At 39.4% G+C, this 16,788-nt stretch overlaps 1 protein-coding gene across 3 annotated transcripts in view; it reads left to right on the forward strand.

Annotated features, from left to right (window-relative positions):
* The window catches only part of ARHGAP28 (Rho GTPase activating protein 28), a 75,615-nt gene that overhangs the window by 18,310 nt on the left and 40,517 nt on the right, over positions 1-16,788 (forward strand). The window contains exon 1 of one of the 3 annotated variants that reach the window (XM_054057819.1): positions 8,591-8,797. The exons of the other annotated variants lie outside the window; for them this stretch is intronic. The gene's annotated coding sequence lies outside the window, so the exon portion shown is untranslated. Of the gene's footprint in view, positions 1-8,590; positions 8,798-16,788 lie in introns of those variants that run through there. 3 annotated transcript variants of the gene reach the window in all.

The raw sequence follows: 16,788 nt of genomic DNA on the forward strand, positions 1-16,788 counted from the left end.
CTCCCAAGACAGGGATCCCCATGGGATTTCTTGGCAGGTCTCTCGCACTCACACGCCTAACACAGATGCAAAGAAGGGCTGGGAGCAAGCGGTGTCTTCATCAGGCAACATTTACTTGCGCTCTATGTGGGTGACACTGCCAGATTTCACTACCTCCCTTTAAAAAGCATACCTTTTCCCATCTGCCATAACCTACCACTAAGTTAATAACATATGTCCTATAAGACATAAGTTGCCCTCTCAGCTCATACAAATCTGCAGAAAAACAAGGGCCATATGAAACACTCATCCATCGGAAAATCCAAAGAAGGCTGCCTGCAGTTGCAACACCTGGCAAAGGAGACTCTTCCTGGAATTTTAACAGCACTACCAGGAAAGCCTTTTCGAAACACCATCTCTTATCAAATATCTCAATTTTTTTCTTGCTCTGATCCAACACATTGTATGAGTCATAATCGGCATTTTTCTTCTGCCTTGCCAATACCAAAAAACCTGCCGGTGAAGCTGCTGACGCTGGCGTCAGTACCAGTTGTTATATGAACAACAGGGACCTGAAGCACTTTGATGCAAGAGAGTGTTGCAAGAGGAAATAACTGTCACATAATCACCTTGCAGAACTCCATGGAACCTGTGACATTGACACGTGGCTGGTATCCTCAGGCCCCCCAGCTGGATATCTGCAAGTGTGAGAGGGAGTGAGAAAGAAAAGCTGGAAACAGCACATGATGTCTGGCCCTGAAAGAGTGCTTTTCTGTATATTGGCATTGAGGAAACCTATGTGTCTGTGTATATCTTGTTTGGACAGTGCTGTTGAAGCCAGAGATTTCTAAAGCTTGATAAAAACATTGATCTTGAAAGCAAGCAGTAGCCTCCTTCAGGGTCATGAAGGCATTTGTGGTTGAAAAGATGTGTTTCCCAAGCAGAGAAAAGTGCTTTTGCGGGCCTGAGTGTCCACTACCATGCACTCACTGCTGACTTGCACAAGTAAGGGCAAAAAAGCAGTTTCAGCAGTGCTACCAATGGTCTTGGTTCCTCTGGTGGCACAGATGTGATTTGGGCTGCATCGGATGTGCCAAGTGCTGAACATGGTGGGCTCTAGGTCTCTGGATTGAAGTAAGGCAAGGAAGATCTGTGGCCTCACCTACTGTGAGTCTCTTAATGCCATTTGTGAAAATGGTGAAAGAGCAGTATTGCATTCACTTTTGAAGGGGGACAGTGCGGCTTTTGGTTTTTATCTCAGGATAATATTTTCAAATTTCTAATTTTATTTTTTGTGTTGAAATGTCTGATGGTTCACAGTGGACTGGTTAACATGGATTCCTTCTCTTAAACTTGCTAATAAAAGTTCCTTTTCTTGTACCCTCTTTTTTGCTTCATTGTGCAAGACAGGCATCTCAAATACTAACCGACTGCCAAGCCCAGTTCTGCTTTCATGTCAGATATTTAACAAAATTTTAGACTAACCTAATATTTATGTTATACATGGCAAGTAGGTATGTCTTTGACTTATGTATGTTTCTGTTCAAAGGAATGAGCTTAGAGATTGGACATTTGCAATTGGTTGAGCATATTCAGGGCCATAATTATGTACAGAAAGTAAAAACTTCTTTTTTCCTTTGTCTGTTTGTGTCCAACAGAAATTTCAGATGTGATGTCTATTTAGTTAGGGATGTCTTTTTTTTAAGTCCTTTTACTGGAACATGTTTCATGATTTACGGTTTCTCTCAAGTAATATTGTTAAGTAAATTAGTATCGACTAATGGGCGAAACTAGTAAGGTATTGGTTCAAATTAAATCCTCACTTTTAAGGAGAAGTGAATTGGTCAATAAATCATCAGAAGTTCGGCTTAAACTAAACCCAGTTCTTAAAATAAAAATTACTGGCCAAGTATGAATTTGGCAGTTATATTTAAAGTCACATTAGTGAAGAACATCTGTTAAAGTAAAAATATCTCTGATACATTGCAGTGGTTTAGCTGTAGTTAGTTTAGCAGTGCTTGGTTAACATCTAAGGGAGGAATGGGAATAAGTGTTTTACATTTGGCAATCAGTAAGCCAGGGCTTTTACCTATTGCTTGGCTTTGTTTGGATTTAGACAAAGTTCCTTTGTTTTTACTCAAGCTGCAGCAATTCTTCGGCCCTTGATGTCATGCATTCTGGATTTTCTCTAGTTTTTGTAGTGATCTTTGAAACTTCAGCCGACATCATATGTTATGAATATTCTTGTTTTGGAGAAGAGAGGCAAGCAATAATTTTAGACTGCAGGAACCCTACCCCTAACATTTCCCTGTGCGTCAAAGGCATGGAGAAACATCATGGTAAAGAAGCACCAGAAAGATTGATTTGGAAAAATGTTTTGGGATAAGAGAAGCAAAAGAGGAAAGGATCAGTGAAAAAAAAATATTGTTTTTAAGAGTCAGAATATCATTGGTCTTGCGGAATGATTCAAACTGTACCTAGAAAAGACTCTTCAGGGCCACAGCTGGTTCAGGGTTTATGCATGGTTAGGCTGTTGCTACAGAGGAGCAAAAGCCAGAGATTGGTCTTGGTGAATGTATGAAATGGTAGTGTTGCAGACTATCAGCTCAGGTCCTTCTTTCCAAGTGAAAACACATTGAAATTCAGAGATACTAGCAAGTAACTATTTTCTTGATCATCTTGTTATTCATGTCCTATTCACTCAGTGACTCTTCCATGACTATCATCTTTTTATTCTTGGTCTTGATTTGGCTTGGAAAGAAACAATGGCTCTAAGGTAAAGTAAACAGCTTCCTTAGGGAATTGTAGTGTAAATCCTTGGGATTAGGACAACTAACATCTTCTCTATGATATACTATAATGCAAGAAGTAATTCAGGCTTTTGTTGGAGGGATCTAATAGAAGAATAATGTCAAAAGTTACTAGAGGACTGAAAATTCAGGTAAGAAATAGTGTTTCTCCAAAGATCAAAGAGCCACATGAGAAAAACCTCTCTGTTTGTAAATTCAGCACAAAAAATGGTTCCAAATCACGTCGCTTCACATACTGTTTCCAGTGTACATATAGCCCTGGTTTGTGGCTATCGCAATGGGCACTGGAAAACAAGCACAGTCCCTTCCTGCTCATTTCCACGTGGAGGAAGTTTTTTTCCCCACCAGGCAAGTTCATTTGTCAAGGTGACCTTTGCAGCCAACACTGAGTGTTACTGCAGATAAAGAATGCTGCCTCAGCGAGTTTGTAAAACCGACCTCAGTGTCCAGCCGTGTGCCTCCTGCAAGGCACTCGGGCAATGCAAAACAAAACCCTTCCTACAGGCACTGCAAAATTTTTTCTGTTCCATAGCTTTCATACATCGACACTGCACATCTTGCAATACTTCTTTTGTCATGTTCTGTAAACCCTCTTCTCTCTCCTGACTGATTTTATGTCTAAATGGTCATGAGGTTAAGTAGTTACTTTTGAAAAATCCCTGTTCTGTTAATTGATTATTTCCTAGGCAGAGCTAAGTCCACAATTAAATCTTATTTGATCTTAGGTAGGAAATGTCACAGATTCCCTGCCAAAGTCCAGACAGAAGGAGCAGATCTTCAGAGTTCTCCTAAGAGAAGGTATAACCTTTAATGGCATCTGAAATGCTTGGCCATGGATGACTATCATCTCCCTATCTACATAGTTGTTTTCAAATACATCACTTATTAAGTTTTAGAGTATTGCCATTTTTCTGCTATGAAAAACAAGTGAGATTTGGAGCATGTGTGCTTAATGTATTTCAGTTTTAATGTAAAATCCAGCCTGCAGAAGAGCTTCTGATTTTTGCTCCCTAACAGCTGGAATAGATCAATATATAGAGTCCCTGAAAATAGCAGTCATGTTTCAGAAGAACCCACCAGATGATTATGTTCATGCCAGTTTAATTTCTGTGGAATAATTAATCCAATGATAATTCTTCCAGTTCCTTCCTTGTAGTTCTATTTCTGTGCTTGCCATATGACATCAGTTAGAGGAGTCCTCAGCAGCAGTGACCTGTTATAACAGAAGACTGTATTTAGAAGTGGCACAAACAAAAAAAGGAAGATTTGTTTTCCAGGGAACAAAAATATTTGGATGAATCAGAACAATATACTAAACATTTTTTTGAGCCAAGGGAAAAAACAGGGAAAAATCAGAAAAAGCTGAAAATTTTATTGTGACATCTTCTAAATGAACTGTTTTGCTTCTGATTTATGTGGATTTAACTTTCAACAGAAAAGTAAAACAAATTTCTAAGATCAAACTGTTTACTGTTGTTCTGAATTTCTACAGGAAAAGCCAACGGCTTTGTTTCAGATAAACTTTAAAGGAAGATTTTGTTCAATTGCTTATTTAGACAAAGCCCTGAAAAATAATTTATTTACATAGCTAATTTTTTATGCGTCGTTCTTACATCCAGATGCATCAAAAAGCTTAAGCATTTGTCTCATTGTAAGGACAATCTGTGTATTTCTGCAGTCATAAAATAGAGTCAATATCAGGTCTGTTTCACATCTTAACTTTAGAAAAAGAATAACAGAAAATCACATGTGTCCGTATTTATCAGTTGTATGACATGCAGTGTATCTGCTGAAATATTTCAGTGGTATGAGGTTCAACAAGGCCAAGCGCTGAGTCTTACGAAGAGTAGTTGAGGAAACTGGGGTTGTTTAGCCTGGAGAAAGGGAAGGTGAGGGGAGACCTTATCACTGTCTACAACTACCTGAAATGAAATTGTAGCACGGTGGGTGTTTGTCTCTTTCTTTTGTCTCTTCTCCCAAGGGATAAGATGAGAGGGAATGTTGCACCAGGGGAAGTTCAGATTAGAAATTAGGAAAAATTTCTTCACTGAAAGGTTTATCAAACACTGGCACAGGCTGCCCAGGGAGGTGGTTGAGTCACCATCCTTGGAAGTATTTAAAAGACAGGTAGATGGAGTGCTTAGGGATATTATTTAGTAGTAGACAGGTACAGTTGCACTCTATGATCTCAATGGTATTTTCCAGCCTAGTGATTCTATGATTCTACGATTATGTCCCATATATGGAATTAGTTCAGAGTTACTTTCGTACAAACCACGAAACAGAATGCTCAAATATTAATAAAGATACCAGTGCAGGTAGTCCTCTGTGCGATTCTTCAGTGAGACACCTGTGTATACCGGTTCAACACTGTTTATTTTTCACAGGACAGCTGTGATTAGGTCTCACCATTGTGACAGTCCAAAAAGAGTAAGGGCAAAAGTAAGCTGCTTAAACATATTCACATAGTTCTACGGCAAGGCTTTTGACCTCCATGTTTCCTTAAAAAATATATAAAGAAAGTACTGTATTTTGGAAGTAAACTATGTTAAGAGCAAGAACACTACAGGGAGAGGGTTACAGTTCCCTTAATTTTAAGCATACCTTATGCCCAGTGAGCACCTATCCATTTGCAGCATTTAACAGCTCTCTGGTGAGTCCCTCACTCTCTCCTCCCTTCATGGACAGAAAGACTTCTAATCCATAGGTGAGCTGAGATGCTCTTTGGAAGCAGCTGTAACCTGGAGCCTGCAGCAGGCAGGGTCCTCACTCACACATGGCTTCACCAAGGGCAAGTCTTGCCTGACCAACCTAGCAGCTTTCTACAATGGGGTACCCACATCACTGGACACAGGAAAAGCAACAGATGTAATCTATCTGGACTTTGACACAGTTCCCCACAAACAGCCTTCTCTCTAAATTGGGCAGATATAGATTTGATGGATGGACTGGTCAGTGGATAAGGAATTGGTTGGAGGGTTGCATTCAGAGAGTAGTGGTTAACGACTTGATGTCCAGATGGAGATCTTTGATGAGTCTACAAGTCATGTTCCTCAGGCGTCCATACTGGGACCAGTGCTGTTTAATATTTTCATTGATGAACTAGACAGTGAGATCGAGTGCAGACACCAAGCTGAGTAGTGCAGTTGTCACACCAGAAGGATGGGTTGTCATCCAGAGGGAGCTAGACAAGCCGGAGAAGTGGGCCTGTGTGAACTTCATGACATTCAGCAAGGCCAAGTGCAAAGTCCTCACCTGGGTTGGAGCAATCTGCGGTTTAAATACAGGCTGGGGGGTGACTTGATGGAGAACAGCCCTGTGGAGAAGGACTTGGGGGTCCTGAATGATGAGTGGCTTGACATGATGAGTGCCAGCAATGTGCACTTACAGCACAGAAGGACAACTATATACTGGGCTACATCAAAAGAAGCGTGGCCAGCAGGTTGAGGGAAGTGATAAGATCCCACCAGGAGTCCTGTGTCCAGTTCTGGAATCCCGAATGTAAGAAGGATATGGAACTGTTGGAATGGGTCTGGAGAAGGGTCATGGAGATGATCAGAGGGCTAGAGCACCTCTGCTTTGAGGACAGGCTGAGAGAGTTGGGTTGTTCAGTCTGGAGAAGAGAGATTCCAGGGACACTTCAAGCAGCCTTCCTGTAGCTGAAGGGGGCATACAAGAAAGCTGGGGAGTATCTTTTCACAAGGGCATGTACTGATAGGACAAGGGGAAATGTCTTTAAATTGGAAGGGGCTGGGAAAACTAGACATTAGGAAGAAATTCTTCTTGATGAGGGTGGTAAAGCACTGGAACAGGTTGCCCAGGGAAGTTGTCGATGCCCCATCCCTGGAAAAGGTCAGGGGTCCCTTCCAACATAAACCATTCTATGATTCTATGATTCAACATCTAATGTTCGACAAGAGGATCCAGAACTTACAGAAACAAGGGGAATGTTTTAATTTCTGACAGCAGCCTGAGGGAAGATATGCTTATTGTAAATTGCTGCAAATGAGCCGAACTACATTTTCTCCCCTCCCTTCCTGACTGCATTTTTCTGTACTGCACAAGAGGCAAGCTGCAAAGGACTTGGGTTACAAATGGGAACTACCTTCATATTTAACAAATGCAATCAAATCTCACCTTAATTCCCAAAACCTAAGTCACTGTTACCAAAGGTTGTTTAAAGTCAGGGATAAATTTTGGGAAAAGGCAAGCCTAAAATTATATTTATCTGACTCTTCAAACTAAGTGTAGGATTTAATATAAAATTACTTGAATTTCTTCATACAGCAACAGCTCAAGGAGAGTAATAGTGGCAGTAGTGTATTGCTTAACAAAAAGACAGAGAAAACCTTGAAAGAAGCTGGGGAAGGCAGTCTGGTGATTATTAAGACTAGAGGTTGCCTCTGACTGCCTGCAGGAGGTAACACCTTGAGGTATTTAGTCAAGATGATAAGGAGTAGCATGACTGTAACACTTCATGCAGAGCAACAGTAGTGGCCCAGAAGATTCTGGTCACCACCACCAACGGCTGTATTTGTAGCATGAACAGCCCCACAATCCACCACCAAATTCCTGAGCCACCTTCTTCTCTGCAGTTTATTCTTTAAAGCATGACCTACCAGTCCCTAAACAAACCTATACAGAGTGGTAAATGACTGCAACTTTCCAAAATTTTCAAGGATGTATGTAATTCTAAAAGTTCACCAGAAGAAATACGAAGACTACATGAAGTCCAGTTTAAATCATAAAGGAAATTTAAATTCAAGATGAACTGTAAAACCAAACCACTTCTGGACTTCTGGTTTTGCTCTCTTCTGTCCCCTTAGGATATGTATGACTGATTCAGGAAGTCCTTTCCCTTCTGTTTTCTTTGTTTTTCAGCTTTTTTTTTTCCTTTCTCTGCTTGTTCTGATTAAATAACAGGCTTTCTTTTCCCTTTATTCTGCTGAAAGGCTTTAGCCATATCCTTGGAGGAAGTGAAGGATATCACAAAGCTTATAACCAGAAAGTCAACTTTTTCTCCTGTATTTCAGGTTGTCAGAATGATGACAGGAATGCTGTAAATTTGACCAACCGGTTTAAGCATTTCAATGGATAAACAAAGGTTTAGTAGAGGGAGTAAAGTTTGGCCATCTCATATTCTTTCCACGCTTAAGAGTTAGTTTTTAGGGCTCCTTTGACTGTATAAACAGCCTGTGGTAGGGAACATTTTACACAGTGACTTTCTTCATCCTCTAGCTGCAGCTCAAAATCTCAAATTTCAAGACTTTATCCATCTTGTAAGCCCCTGTTCATACAAAAACTCATGCATGCTTTTGCTAGCGCTCATCTAGGACTCCCACTGATTGTCCCACTATAGGAAAAGGAAGAAAGGCTTCCCCATAAATATTTGATTTCTTAACAGCTATACTCTGCCTTATTTCTCCTTCCCTGCTGCTGTTGCGTACTGTGCTTCTGCTCTGGGTGAAGTAGCCATCTCCATGCAGAGAAAGCTCCTCATTGATTTGCATCTGGTCATTAACAATTTTTGCCCTTATACTAATGGTAGTGTCTCATATCCCTTTAGCAGAAAACACATAAATAGGTTCTGTCTTTTTCTAAGCCACCCCATGGGGACTTTCCCAAATTACAGTGCAGCTTTGTGCTGATTACCTTTTTTATTTCTCCTCTTAGGAAATGGATAAAAGGTTTAAGTTCTGACACAAACAGGAAAAACACACTAAGAGGATTTATCCTGAAGGCACCTACTCTTTAAGTAGTGATGTAGCAGTGTCAATCCATTTCCCACAAGGGCCCAGAAGCTCCACTGCTCTTTGTTCCTGCAGCCCTTGTATGACTAGAGGCAGAATATCCTATCACAGGCTACCAGATAGTTCCCAGAATATGCAACTTGGTGTTCGTAGGCTGAGGAGGGACTCACTGCCACTAGGAGCATGAAGAAGTTGGGTTTCAGAAGGCATCTGCTCTGCTCCTTTAAGGATAACACCAAGGCTTTATTCTGCTCTGAGGTAAGACTTGCAGAATTTACTAAATCAGTAACTACCCAGACTTCCAGACTCTGTTCCCTCCCTCTTGTTTTCTTAAAAGAGGAGCGGCAGGAGGGGGAGCAAGCTGTCAGAGTTATCACTAGTGGAATTTTCCAGCTTTACCAGGCAGGAAAGGGGGGGACAAAAAAAAAAAATTATCCACTGTAGAAAACAACTGAACGTGGTGTAAGCTAAAGCAACTGCAGGATGGGCATATGCATACTTTGCATGCCGCAAGAATCTATTAATATAAATGAGTTTAAGGTTTTATTAACAAGGTGTGCTTCTGGAAAATTATACTCTGTTGTAATACAATTTATTATCACCATTTATTATGTTTAAAAATGTATTCTGCTGGAAAAATGTTTCAGGAGGAGCAGAATCTTTACTTCAAATTGGATTAATCTCAGTTTTTTTCCCGTTTTGCTTTTATTTGACTTGGGATCTGAAATTTGCCAAATCTGGCTATTTAAGCGGTGTGTTCATACAGATTACATGGCTAAATGTGCTAAAATGCTTCTACATTCAAAAATACATTATCCTAATTCACATTTTTCAAATTGTGCAGTAGCACAGGCTCTTTCTAATGTCTACTTTCAGTTTGAAGGGCTTGTATCTAATAACTAGGTAAAAATCCAGGGCATTAGAGGACTGCTAGTGAAGAGCTACTAAAGCTGTTTACGTAATAATGAAGACTGGAGAAATTCAAGGGAGATGGAAACTAGGATATGTCCACATTGTTTTAAGGAAACTGGAAGCTTGTTTATGTAGTGTAAATAAATGCAAACAATAGATCATCAGTGCAGCACTCACAGACAGGCTTTCTCATCCTTCATGGAGGAATTCCAGGGGATTGCTCTCCCAGTGGCTGGCATGTTGCTCACAGCTCTGCACCGCCACAGCAAACTTCAGGAGGTTTTGAGGAGTTTCTTTTAGCAGTTCTTGCTCTGTGGCAGTTTGCAGACACTGAAATGGCCAGCGCAACCTTTCCTGTTCAAAAGTCCCCCTGCAGCAAAATGTCATGAGCTGGGGTCGCAACCATCAGCAGAAATAACACTCCTTGCCTTGGGGAAAACTTTTCAAGAATTTCTTCCCTTGTAGATGCAGCACAAAGACTGTACTGGCGATCAAAGGGGAGTCTGAAATGACAACAAATGCTGCAGAGCAGCACAATGTGATGACCATGGTCTAATATGATGAGTACGCGATAGATTTTAATTAACTTTGATCAGGATGAAAGAGCAAGTACTTTCTTTTTCCCTTGTCAAACATGAAGTCTCATAGAAGGGAAATCAAGGCAGCTAATATCCCTGAAGATGTAACTTTTGCTACCTAGATTCTTGATTAATTTGTTTTAAAAAGAGAATCAGATCAGCAGGATTACTGTGAAATTTCTACTGGACAGTTAAACTCCTAGCACAAATAGGGTTTCTTCAGCAAATATAGTGTCATTAGGAGTCCCAGCAGTGTTTTGTTATATATAGCTTACTGGCATAAATGATTGTCCAAACTGCTTTTTGTGATTTGGTGGCTCCTTTCTCACTTGAATGGAAGAATTCTGAGGGATCTCCTATCACCAGATTTAGTCCTGTTTGTTCTCAGTGGATGTGATCCTGTCTGTGCAATGAAAAAGCACTCAGATGTCAGGACTTTTTCAGGTAGGACTTAGCAGTGCGTATGAAATTGAATTAACCGAGCAACTCTAAGCAACGTTGTATTTTGTTCAACTCTCAATTACTTTTCATTAGAAAGTCTATTCAAATGCATTGCTTTAGAAAACCTTAGGTGTTGAGCTGTGAATAAATGAACGTAATGGTATAGCAGCCTCTTGATTTTATAGATCTTTCTCCCACTCAAATCATCCCAGTTACTTTGAATAGAGTGTGTTCCCTTTTTATCTTGAATTATGCTTCCATTAAGCAACCAATTAATTCTGATCCCCTGATTTGTGCCATACAAAAAATACTCCATTTTATGTGTTATCTAGACTTTTTCACAAACGCTTTTAGTAGATTACTAAAATATCCCCTCCTTTTGTTACCGTCTTTGATGTGCATTTATACATATATTAATATGTGAACATGAATCCAAATATATGTATAGTAATCTTCCCCTTAGGATATTTTGTATGTATGTTGTAAAGGAAAAGGAGATTAAAAGTACAATACAATACACACAGGCCGACTTTATGGTGGTCTCGCAGAAACTCCTGCCAAGCAGAGAATAAATAACAGCTGTGTTAATCAAAGCCAAATATAAAAGATAAGGCTTGAATCTGGGTGGTAAAAATCCCAGAAAACTTGGCAAACTTTATGCTCGCCAAATAAGAACACCAAGGACAAAGAGTGTAATAGTATATAATTAAGTTGAAGACAAATTTTCAGAAGTGCTTCTGTGACTTAGAAGCCTAAGTACCACCTTCAAAATCGGCTTTCAATGCAGAAGCATTTACTTTCCCTATAATTCCACAGGGTTTGGGCTCCTGAATCCTTCAGTTTTTTTCCAAAAATGGGAGTCAGGCGACTGCCCTCCTAAATCTGTATGCTCCTAAGCATAATCTGTAGTCACATGGAATTCCAGAAAAGATACTGATCTAAGCAGTGTCTCAATACCAACCAGAGATACCAACTCAAACCAAAGAACTAAAGGTACAAGCACAATTATTCCTGTTTTACCAGAAAGCCATCTATCATCTCTGTTTTGGATTAAACGCATGAAAATATGTTAGCCTGTTCAAGGTCCTGTGGAAGCATTTTGAATCAATTGTAACTGACGTAAATATAGCCCTTGACTGGAAATCTTCCAGACTGAGAGAGCTGCAGCAGTTCAGCCAAGATGCATTATATCAAAAGCATGGATAAGTAATTTGGTGTCCTCGTGGGAAGGATAGTGTTACAGCTTCACAAAATTCATAAAGTGCCTGCACAGTAAAAGATCTAACACGAACATTCAAAGATGGATGAATGCCTTGTGAATCTTCACCTCCTATCATGGATCATTGCTCTTATCTAGGCAGGAGCAGGAAGAGGAGCATGTACTCACAATGACAGAGAGCACAAGAGCTTGGTCGTACTTATTTGACATGAGTATGTGAGCTTTCAAACATGATTTACTATGTTTGCATAGCAATATTAATTACTTCTTAGATGCTACCCAGCCAAGAATATGTACAAGGCTGACAAAACTGAGTTAGAAACTTCAGCCAAGCTCTGCAGGACTTACAGAAGATTAGCAGTTCTATTACTTATGGTGAACCATAGCTTTAAATCACGAATGAGCTCTTGTATTTTTAACCCTCTTCTGGGGCAAAACGTCTGTGTAATGTTAGAGATGTCTCTTTACCTCCCTCTGTAATTCTTATTTGACAGTGTCTCCACAGTCCTATTATGATGAATAAGCTCTTGCCATTATAGTTAATTAAATGCTACAGGGGGTGGTTGGGGTATTTTAGTAGTTACCAAAATCTTGGTTCTGCTGTTACCATCCACTGCATGCTGATTTAATATCTGGGTTCAGACTTCCAGCTGTGACTGAGGACAACTCAACACAGCTTAAAGAGGCAATTCTCTAAAGTCCTCTTTCCCTTCTCCCAATGTGACGTGGTGCAAACCCACAACAGCTTTGAGCAAACCAGAACGAACCGGTAACTGTCAAAATTGCCATGAGTATTTCCTTCCTGTAATACATGATGTCTACAAAAGGTAGTGTAGAACTTTCTAACATGGTTCTGGGCCATCTAGGGTCTCTGCTTTCCAGTAGAACATGAATGGGCATTTTGTACCTATGTTAAGATGACTGAAGCTAAGATATTATTGCCCGTCTGTCTTCTGAACCTTGAAGACTTCCCTCCAACATGAGCCCATTTTCCTCAGAGATTTCCAAGAGCCACCTCTCATTCCCCCCAGTGACAGTATTAAGACATTTAAAATGCCAGATTCTGTGCACGAGAGTCGTTTGGCTGGCTTCAGCAGGGCTGCCTGTAGTATTCAGAACTACTCATATCACTGAGGAAGTGTGGAAAAAGGCACTATATTTTGTAAACAGGAGTGGTCTCTCTCTAGCTCCAAGAGCTTCAGGAGCTGCAGTATATTTGAAAAGTTTCCTTTGAAAGACTTGATGTGCTGTAGGTTTGCTCAGAGTGCTCATGGATGAAATATTTGAGATAAACCTCTATAATAAAATAAGCAGGAGAAAAAAAAAAGGTAGTTGAAGGAGACTGGAAAGCTGTTGTGCATTATGTTCTAGTATTCCCATTTAAGAGGTGATTTTTGTTATTATTTGCTTTTTTTCTGGGCATTGTAAAGAAGTGTAGCCTAGTCAAACATTTCCAGCTCTCACTAGAATTCAAGTGTTTTGGAAGCATCACTGATTCATTTGTCTCATTACATAGAAAGGTCATGTTTTTCACAGGCACGTAGTACAAACATTTGAACGCAAATTAGAAAAATATCACTTGCCATTGTGTTGCCTTGAAAATTCTTATTAATATATTCCCTCTATGTTTCTAGCATACTCCTAGAAATCACTTTAATATCACAGAAAAACTTTTATACTCATTGATTTGAACTGTGTAGGAGAAGTATAAGGAAATGTATTTTTTCCTTTCCCTCTTCATTACTCTGTTGAAGACCTAAAAATATAATAAGCTAAATTTGATTTGTGGTGCACTTATTCCTCAAAAAATGGGAATGTCTGCTTTTTGGAGATCTGTGATCTTCTATTTAATATTCCCTTTCTGTTGCATTTGCCTCCACCACATTTAACATTCCATTCTTCATCTTCAGTTCTGCTCTGCCCTTTCTTATGGTTACATCACCCATCATATCACACTGTGACCTTTCATAGTACTGGTAATGCTACTAGTATCATCTGAAAACTTTAGAGGTTCTGGCCAACACATTTCTATACCTACTTACAAATTAAAATTCTCTAGACCAATCTCCAACAGGAGTCTTCTACCAGCTTTTGCTTTAAATTCAGCTTTACGCTTACACAATTATACCTGTGCAATTAATGATGTCCTGAATGGGAAAGGTTACCTACCAAATCATATACCACTAAAGAATTTTAAAGTGAGTGAAACCATTCCAAAAGAAGATGAGTGAATTAGAAAGAAATTAAATTGTTCATTGTTTCGCTTAAAAATATTGGTCACAAATCTAGTCTAATATAGCTTACTTTTTAAAGTTTGAAGGTGCAGTGTGCACTGCATTAGCAAAACTGCTATTGGCTTCAGCAGACCCAAGAGGATTTACCTCTGTTAGTATTGCTTAGCTATTCAGGATTTTTTAGTAGTTCATTTTTTTTCATGTAAAGTACCATAGCTGCTTTGACTCTGAGCTTTTTTAAATATTCAGAACTGGGCAGAGAGAGAGGCTGGTGAGTGACTTCCAATAACGAGAACTGATGGTCAAATGCTGTTGGAGAAACCTGTGGAAACACACCCATCAGCTGCAATTCCCATCGCATGTCCCTGCATGCCGCTCCGGTATCACGTCCTCTCTGCACAGAGCCCTTGACAGTTTCCCTGCTTGCTCCACCTCTACACAAGGCTATCACTCAGCCTAGCAGCAACAGATTTCTGGAATATGGAAAAGGAAGGAAAAAAGAGTTCAGGAATGACAAGACAGAGGGATGGAAAGGGAGATAGGTACTTTCCGTTAGCTTCCAGCTGACACGTGGCCATTTTTCTTCAGGTAAAAATGGGAACGTAACTCTTTGAGATATTCTCCAAGATTCATCTACTTTGCTTTATTCCTTGCCTATTCTTTATCTACACTGTTACTGAGACTGTTAAGCAGTCTCATTAACAAAAGACCAGTCTATTCAGCAATTTTGGGACTCTTTCCAAAGTAACACATACAATCTTTACCAACATGCTTGAGTGGCAAAATATAAAATTATGCACACATCTAGATTTTTATTTGGCTACAGCATTTTCCAGCAAATTTTTCATTCCTTCTAACTGATTCAGTATGCCACAAAGTACAATACAGCATGGAAAATACAAGCTGAGACTTCAGAATTGCCTTTCAGCCAAACCAGAGTGGCCAAAAAAATCTAAATGGTGAGAAGTACATTTGCTCATGAAATTTTTGTTATTCATAATAACTTCAACATTATCAGTGCCATAGAGTAGGATGTTCTGAATTTAAGCATAAGGGATAAATTAAGCCAGTGGGGTTGCAATAGTTCATAACTATCTGAGAATCTGATCTAGGATTATTACAATGACAATGTGAAGTTGCTCCCCGCTCTGTTGGAAAATGTAAGAGTATCTTCACCACATAAGCATTTTTTTCAACAAAATAGCTTTAAAAGTTATGTGTTACTTAGCTTTAATAGTTCAGTGTGTTGCTTTACATTACTTCAGTCCAATCCTGTGATTATCATTAAGCACAATGCTCAAAATATTTTCTCACGAATTGCAGGGTAACCACTACCATTCCTGACTAAAATGTAAATGAATACATTAGAGTTTACATATTCATGTATTTTAGTTAAATCATTGCCTTCCATATATATCAAAATACATTTAAAAGAAAACACAATAACTCACGCAAATAAGTACTATTTGTTTGCTTAGGTCCTGAAGCCTTCGAAAAAAAATGTTATGGGTGGAGCAGTGACATTTATTATAAAAGGTGAATTAACTATAGGAAGGGAGAAAGTAACAGCTGGAATTCACTTAAAACTAAGGATAAACGAAACTTCAAAGACATATTGCATGATTTTGAGCTCCTGTTTAATCTACGTGTTCACTTTCTAGAATTACCTCCCTCGTGTCAGGAGCTTAGACCTTGTGTTAGTTGAAATAGATGTCTTCCAGTAGAGAGTATTGTCCAGTTCTTTATGCTGTTACTTTAATTCAACCAAAATGAATGAATTTGTCCTTTGAAGTGCTTCAGAGAAGATCCTATAAACACTATCAGTTCCTTAGTGATAATAATCATGCTGGTTGAAAAGATAGTTCCTTTAGAATGATCTAAAAAGCTATGGCATATTCTTCCACAGTTGCCACATAAATGCAGGCAATGTTATAAGCTGTATTGAAAGTTACAGGAAGTTTGACCCCTTAAGTTTCAGTGTTTCGTCATGCCTGATGACTATTTTAATATTTCTTTTTCTTTAGAAAATCTAGTTTGTGCTTCCAGAACCAAAAGTCTTCTAACACTGACCGGTTTACAACCCTGGTGGGTTTTACTTGGTTTGCTTCTTCAATTGTTGAATGATTTAAGCTTCATTGGAACTCTCAGACTTGTGCATTTCCTGCAGTTTTAACTGTATCCTGTTTTGTCGTAAAGAATGAGTTTGGGGTAAGACATTAGGCAGCTGCTTGCACCAAATTGTGGAATGAAATGTTTCTGGATCGTGCTTACTGTGTGGATTAACTGAGTAATTCATGTCAAGGACTGGTAATGTCATAGTAGTAAATCCAGAGCTGCCATATATCTAGATTTCAAGTTCAGAGCAGGTGGAATTCGAAGGGTTTGCCTTGGATTTTGGGGTGCTCAGCTACCTAGTGATCTCACTGTGTGAGTGCTGGACAGTTGGAATTTTTGGAAATGTCTACTTAACAGGAGTGGATAAATTCTATGATGTATCCACAGTGCTCCTGGAAGCCTTCATCAGCTCTGAGGCACACGTACAATGAACTGTCACGTCCAGTGGATTCAATGCTCAGACACAAATAACTTGTACAGTACATGCACAATAGATCAAACATTTCCTGGAAGCATCAGATTTCCTAGGCCTACAGTACATGGTCCATGTACCTATGTTTCTTTCTGGAAAACCTTGGTCTGCCCTAGATGCATGGGTTTGTTTCATATAAGAGCAATTGGACTTAAGCAAGCACCAATACAATAGAAGAATTTGTCACCCCTAACAAAAATGTGCTGGACATACTTAAGATGTTTAAACTGGTTGCTCACAATCAGCTTTTACCTGCTATCGGCCATGTCCAGATGCTT

This window comes from Cuculus canorus, chromosome 2 (assembly GCF_017976375.1).
Source record: "Cuculus canorus isolate bCucCan1 chromosome 2, bCucCan1.pri, whole genome shotgun sequence".
NCBI classification, from domain to species: Eukaryota; Metazoa; Chordata; class Aves; order Cuculiformes; family Cuculidae; genus Cuculus; species Cuculus canorus.